Source organism: Sinocyclocheilus rhinocerous, unplaced genomic scaffold (assembly GCF_001515625.1).
Source record: "Sinocyclocheilus rhinocerous isolate Xijiao unplaced genomic scaffold, SAMN03320098_v1.1 scaffold3190, whole genome shotgun sequence".
Taxonomy (NCBI): Eukaryota; Metazoa; Chordata; class Actinopteri; order Cypriniformes; family Cyprinidae; genus Sinocyclocheilus; species Sinocyclocheilus rhinocerous.
Genome location: NW_015647087.1, coordinates 1 through 6,874, shown reverse-complemented (window position 1 = coordinate 6,874; position 6,874 = coordinate 1).

Here is a 6,874-nt window from a genome sequence, read left to right as displayed (position 1 = left end):
TTAATGTTTTCAAGAAACGGCTGAAAACACATCTCTTTCATCTTCATTTGACCCTCTAACTCTAGCACTCTCTATTCTAATGCTACTTCTAATTTTATCTGCTTGTTTTTTTTAATTAAAAAACTTGACCCTCGAGAATAGAAATAGAATAGAGAGTGCAATTGTTAATGGCCAATCCATCATTTTTGGGGGGATTTTTTATTTATTTATTTTTTAATAAGTATTGGTTCAGGCACCGGAATCATTTTAAAAGTATCGATTTGGCACCAGTATACCCAACCCTAATATATACCATGCTCACTTAGTCTTTTGTTGCTGCACTATTGAACCGGTTACGTTTTGTTTTTCTGTTTCACTGTTTTCTTGCAGTTTGCTTTGTGAAATAAACAAGGAATAAAGCTGCACTTGGATCTACTATTTTGTTTTGAGATTCCATGATACGTATGTAGCACAGGCAAACAATACTTTGCAGTGAGTTTAAGTGAGTGAGTAACCGTTATAGTGTTCCTGATGGAGAACAGGTGTGTGTATAATTAGTTCCAGGTATGGGGCTTGTGGGAAATGTAGTCCATGGTGAGAACTGACTGACATCGTGACAGTGCCCCCCGCCTAAGAGCGGCTTCCAGACGCTCAAACCAGACTTTCCAATTCATAGTCCACGGTGGAGCCCCCCCCCCCCCCAAGAGCGGCTTCCAGACGCTCATAACAAAAATTCCAACTAATAGTCCACGGTGGAGTTGACGGAGGCAGGAACCATGAAGGGGGTGGAACTGGAGGTGCCAGGGGTCCAACGGACGGAGACGGAGCCAGGGAAAGAGGAGCCCAAGGCAGAGGCGGAGAGCCGTAGAGCCAAGGTGACACTGAGGGAATGGAGGACCATGACAGAGCCTATGGCTCTGGCGAACGAAGTGCAGGGGATCCGGAAGGCCGCGGTGGAGCCGGAGCGACCGAGGACCAAGGGGAAGATGGAGGGGGAGAGGAGCCCAATGGTAACTGTTTCCAACTATTTAGATGCGTGTTTAAGTTTGGGCCCCTTTTTAAGGTGATTGTGATTCTCTGATGGTTCTCATTAGGTTGTGGTTAATTGATGTTAAATACTGCCATTCTTTTGTCTCTCTTTCTCTCTCTCTCTCCCTTTCTTTACTTCCATCCTCTCTATATGTACATGTTTGCTCAGTTTAGTTGTATGTTAGCTCTAGTTTCATTTATTAAATTCCTTATATTCACAAGCGATTGTCTGTTTCTCACAGTTCAGAGTCCCTGAGGGTTGATCTTGCTACATGCTAAGTTACTGCTAGTACTGTATAGAGTAGGAAAGCTGTTCTTTCTTGGCCAGGAAGATAATCTTTCCTATAATTGAAAAATGATTATACGGTCTCGGTAAACAAACATTTTAAATAATTGTAATACTGATTCTGCTACAGTTAATTCTGAGATCTAATCTAAATATTTATAATTAATTATAACTAGTCGTAATTAATTATAAATATTTCCCATTTTGAGCTAATTTGCTACAGTAACATCCAGCTCAGTCACTTGCATCTATCAATCTTTTGCACTTTACTCTTATCCTTTTGTTAATAAAACTCCTGTTATTACACTTGTGTCTTCCTTGTGTTGATAATTCAGTAAGAGGCTCTACAGTCATGGCCAAAAGTTTTGGCAGTGACATAAATTTTGTGTTTTGCAAAGTTTGCTGCTTCAGTATTTGTAGATTATTTTTCCACATTTCTATGGTATACTGAAAAACAATAATAAGCATATCATACATTTTAAAGACTTTTATTGGCAAATACATATGAGTCAGTATTTACAGTGTTGACCCTTGTTGGTCCCATTCTGTAGCTGACTCCTCAGGAGGAGACGGTCCCCGTTCTGTAGCTGACTCCTCAGGAGGAGATGGTCCTGGCGCTTGCTGGACACTCTGGGACCTCCTGAAGACTTCTTCACTGCAGTCAAACCTCTCTTCTTGAAGTTCTTGATGATCTGATTGCGGTCGGTTCATAAGCAGTGTTGCCAAGTCCGCGGTTTTCCCGCGAAATTGGGCTACTTTAACACTGTTGCCACGGGTTGTTTGTTGTTCATGTCCGCGGGTTGAAGCGACCCCAATAACATGATATTTAGCCCCTGGAATGTGAATTTTACTGGAAGATCCCCGCCGAAAAACGTGTAATTTACCCCTGAATGCAATTTTTACAGGGGAAACCCCTCGAAACACGATTGGACTAGTTTTATTGAGAAAACCTGGCAACCCTGTTCATTAGTGGCACCTGCTGTCAGAGTGCGTCTCATTCAGACCTGCTGTTGTTTTGCGCAGATGTTTAATGTAGCAAATAAATAAATAACACCTAAAGTCAGACCATTCTGTTTTTGTTTTAAATCCTGAAATGAATCTAAATCAAATCAAAAACAAAAGCAAATAGCCAATACCTACATTTGCTTAAAAATCAGTATCAGTATCAGAATCCAATTTGCTAGTTAAAAAAAAAGAAAGAAAAGAAAATCTGAATTCTGAATCAGTATTTTAATTAGTGATGCGCCGGTCATAGCTAAGTAAAAGGCCTCAAATTTGAAGTACAATCTGGTATGTCATTTTCTATCAATTCTTCAATAGGTAGATCTTGTCTTTCATAAAGGCCGAGGTCAGGGATCTCGAGCCTAAAAAGGTTGGTGACCACTGCGGTAAATGGTTCTGTCAGGTGCAGTATTCGTTGTAGCCATTTCCTTGCATGTGAGGCCATTTTGATGCAAAGCGATGATGGCTGCACATGTGTTTTTTGGAGCTAACCATTGCTAACAAGAACACAATGATTGGAAGCACTTCTTTCCTCCTTTATAGCAATCAGTCTGCTCTTACAATCTAATTAGTATGATAGTGATTTCACCTGACTAGTACTCATTCACACTTTCACATGTGCTGCTGATATGATTAGTCAATTAATGTTAGCTGGTCATTTTGTGTCAGGATCAAAAAACAAGGAAATTTGTTTCCTTTTTTTGGCCAATGAAGCTTTTAGCAATTATTTAAAATGCATCTGATCACTCTAAACAATAATCTAGAAACAATGTGAATGAACACCACGACAGCTTAAGCAGCAAACTTTGCAAAACACAACATTTATGTCAGTGCCAAAACTTTTGGCTATGACTGTACAAGTTAATGATATCTCTAAAATCCTTCAGATTGGTCAGACTACAACTTTCTATAATTCATGTAATTCTTATTTTTTCAACAATCTTCAATGATTGTTCTTTACTGTCAAGGTGAAATTCCTGGCTGGTGCCTCGTAAAATAGTGTGACCTCCCTAGTAAAAAAGTAATATATTTAAAATACATTTATTTCATACTAAGTATAGTTCAAATCTATTAACATATTTACTGACAGATTACTGGAGACCTACTGATATAAAAAATGTAATGAAACTTTATTTGGAGTATTACTTGTGCACTATGCACATTTCTTATTAATAAGCCTAAAATGTGTTTTAATGTCACTTTTATTGAGGATTGTATAATATCGCCCTTGAAATGCAAAATATTTAAAGTGTACCTAAAGTATACTCGCAATAGTTCCACTTTAGCACAATCAAATATACTAAGTATGTCTTTAATTGGACTTCAGCACTACTTCCGCACAATTAAAGTGCATTAAGTACAAAATTAGTTGTTCCAATTTAGCAGACTTGAAGCATACCAGTTTAATATACTAAAAGTACAATTGCAGGGCATTTCATTAAGTACATAAATATGAAAATGTTTCTGTAGTATACTTAGCATGAAATAAATGTATTTCAAATACATTTAAGTATAATTATTTTTCACTAGGGCGAAACTAAATCTTAATATTAATACTTAAGCCCAAGGCCATTACACTGGTGGTGCAACTTAAATATAAAATCACTACATTTAGTGGTGCCCCATGTGAGGCTATCTAACCTTGAAATCACTACATTTCAAATAACTAAATACTTCACTAAATACATAAGCTAGTAACATCAGCCAGTTTCAGTGATTTTTATGATGAGAATGTATGAATGATGAATCAGTATGTCTGAGATCATGTCTATCCTTGCTTTTACAGTTGCTAAATGTAAGCAGACTTTACATTTACAGATACTCATCACTGCGAAACCAAATGTATCCACAACACAAGCGCCACACTTCATCACTTCTGTTGCTGCTTTAGTTGCTTCTTCACACAGGAATAACTTATTTCTCTTATTAATGTGCCACAGATCACTTTTAATATTCCTCTGTATTGTAGTAATCAAGAGAAGTGTCATCACTGAAGAAATGGCAGACGTTCATCCTCAGACACCAGTGAACATGAGCAGCGTTTCGAGTCCAAGACAGTGAACGTCATCTTTATTATACTTCTGAGTGAACTAGCAGCAGTTAGAGCCAATGAGAAAGCTGTTTCTCTACTGATGCATTTAAAGTGAAGCTCACACAGAATTCTGTCATCATTTACATGACATCATTTCCCCCTCACATTTCACCAAACCTCTGACTGTAGCTTTTTTCTGAGGAACTCAAAAGAAGATACTTTCAAGAATGCTGCTAATCAAAACCAACTCGCTTTCACTTTTGGGTGAACTATCACTTTAATTAGCATGCTACACATTTTAAATAATTGTTAGATAGTGATTTAAATTATTTTGCTAAGTACAAAATGTGTTTAATTCCAAAACATTGTCATTTACCAAACATGTTCAAAATGCTGTTTAGGTTTTTAATATTTTGTAATGTAATGTATGAAATTTTACAATTCAAGTAAATGCAGGGGTAATTTTGCAAAATGTCGTGAATATTTTACCTACACTTACTGTATAACTGCTGTTTGTTTGTTTTGCTGTAATTGCATTGTAATTATTTTGTAAATAAATTTTCATGTCAATTAGATCAATTGAGTTATTTAAAAATGAACTTTAAAACTGCATTCATAATAATGAGATGTTTATAGATTTGTTAAATCTTTGTTTTATAATCTATATATTAAAATGAAAGTAAATGTTTTGCCTGGGTATGAATTTTAAATGAAAGATTAATGAACAGTACAGCAGATATAAAAATTAAACTGGGTTGTGTCTGGCGCACATCCGGCTTGAATGCATCGGGAAGTGACCAGCTGCGCATCTGACCCGGTTGATTGACCCGGAATCGGGCAGTGAGTGAACGGGCAGATGGACTGAGTGAGTCTCCGGCAGGTGAGAGTCCAATTGGAAATGACCCGAGTGTGCTTTGCTATCTGGGCAGCTTTCTGTCATTCACTTACAGTTTGATCACGACAAAAAGAGCTTTAAATAAAACCATCAAATTGACTTCAGCGCATCATTAAAGTCTCAGAAGCACAAAGTGACCAATGAGAATGATGCACTTACATGAAAACAACGAAAGGAAGATGAAGCACTCACCTCAAATTATGTTAGTAGATCTTTCTTCTTTCTGCTCTGAACTGTTGTGTCGAGTGTGTGATGTTGGGATGAGTTGCTTGAAGTTTGGTGTTTTATGTGTTGTTTATTTCTTCTGCTATTTTTCTGCAGTTCTCCGTTTTCTTCTTCTTCCTCTTGTACGTTCTCCATTTCACTTTCGTTTTGTTAGCTCATGCTGATTGGCACATGCCGCTGTCAATCATCTAAAAGGGCGGAGTCCAGCGTGCTGACGGCAGGCAGTGCTTAGCGCCTGATTCGTAGCTGGAATCCCAGAAGCTTACAAAGAGGCACGTCGGTGTTCAAATGGAGGTTTTTGCACCTTCAGACATTTTGTGTTTGTGTGATTTCTGCAATAGTTCTGCTCCCTTTACTCTTCTTTTTCTTGTGCATGCTCCTCCCCACACCCAGTGTATTCTCGTTATTGCCTGTGTAGCACTTGCAGATCTGCACATAAGGAACTTCACACTGGACGTTACACACAATATTAACTGGGAGAAGAGAAAACTTTCGCATCTTGCCTCGCCAGCATCCAATCGTGGTCTCAGGCTGACGTGTTACAACAATTTTATAAATTAAAACACAAAAGTAAAGAAATTAATATTAAAAATGACTGGTTGTACATTACTCTTCTCAAATTTATTCTTAACATGAATGAAGTATAAAATTAATGTTCAACTGAATCAACATACAAACATTACACCAAAACATCATAAACATTCACAACGACACTGCATTTGGATTATGCACTGATTTCATGTTTCTGTAAAGCAATACAATGCTAATAATAATAAATATGGCTGCAAGCAGCAATTAGGGGACCAAGCCCCTGAAGGGACTGTAGCGCAGTGCAGAGCAGGAAGAATAAAAACAGTAGAAATAGAATATACATAAAAAACAGATAGGTTCTGAAGTACAGAAGTTCAAAAATGAACAGAAGTTCAGATGAGAATGAACACAAAATGTATTAAGAAATTTTGATGCTGTTGGTGAAATTTCGATTGGAGAACCCACCCACCCCCCATTCCCAAACAAGATTATTTAAGAATAAATGCATACATATGTATATATGGGACACATAAAGCACTGCTTACACTTAGTACAGGTGAGAATGAACTCAAAATAAATAGAAGTTCAGATGAGAATGAACAAAAACACATTTCTGATTCAAGATGAACATACGTGGAAGATCCAATGTCTGGAACAGAAGCAAGTTTTGCACCACTTCTGGCCACAGTACCTCTTGTCGTCTGGGCATGTGCCACACTGGATTCGAACCCACGACCTGAAAGGTTCGGGGCCAGTGGCTTAGCTGAGGGCACCACTCATTTGACGCACTTGCAACATGCGACTGCCGAGTAGAGGTTTTAGTGTGAGAATGAGAAGACAAAAGCATGACTTAGGGTTAGGGTTAGGTTAGGGATTACAGATCCAATAATCAGAA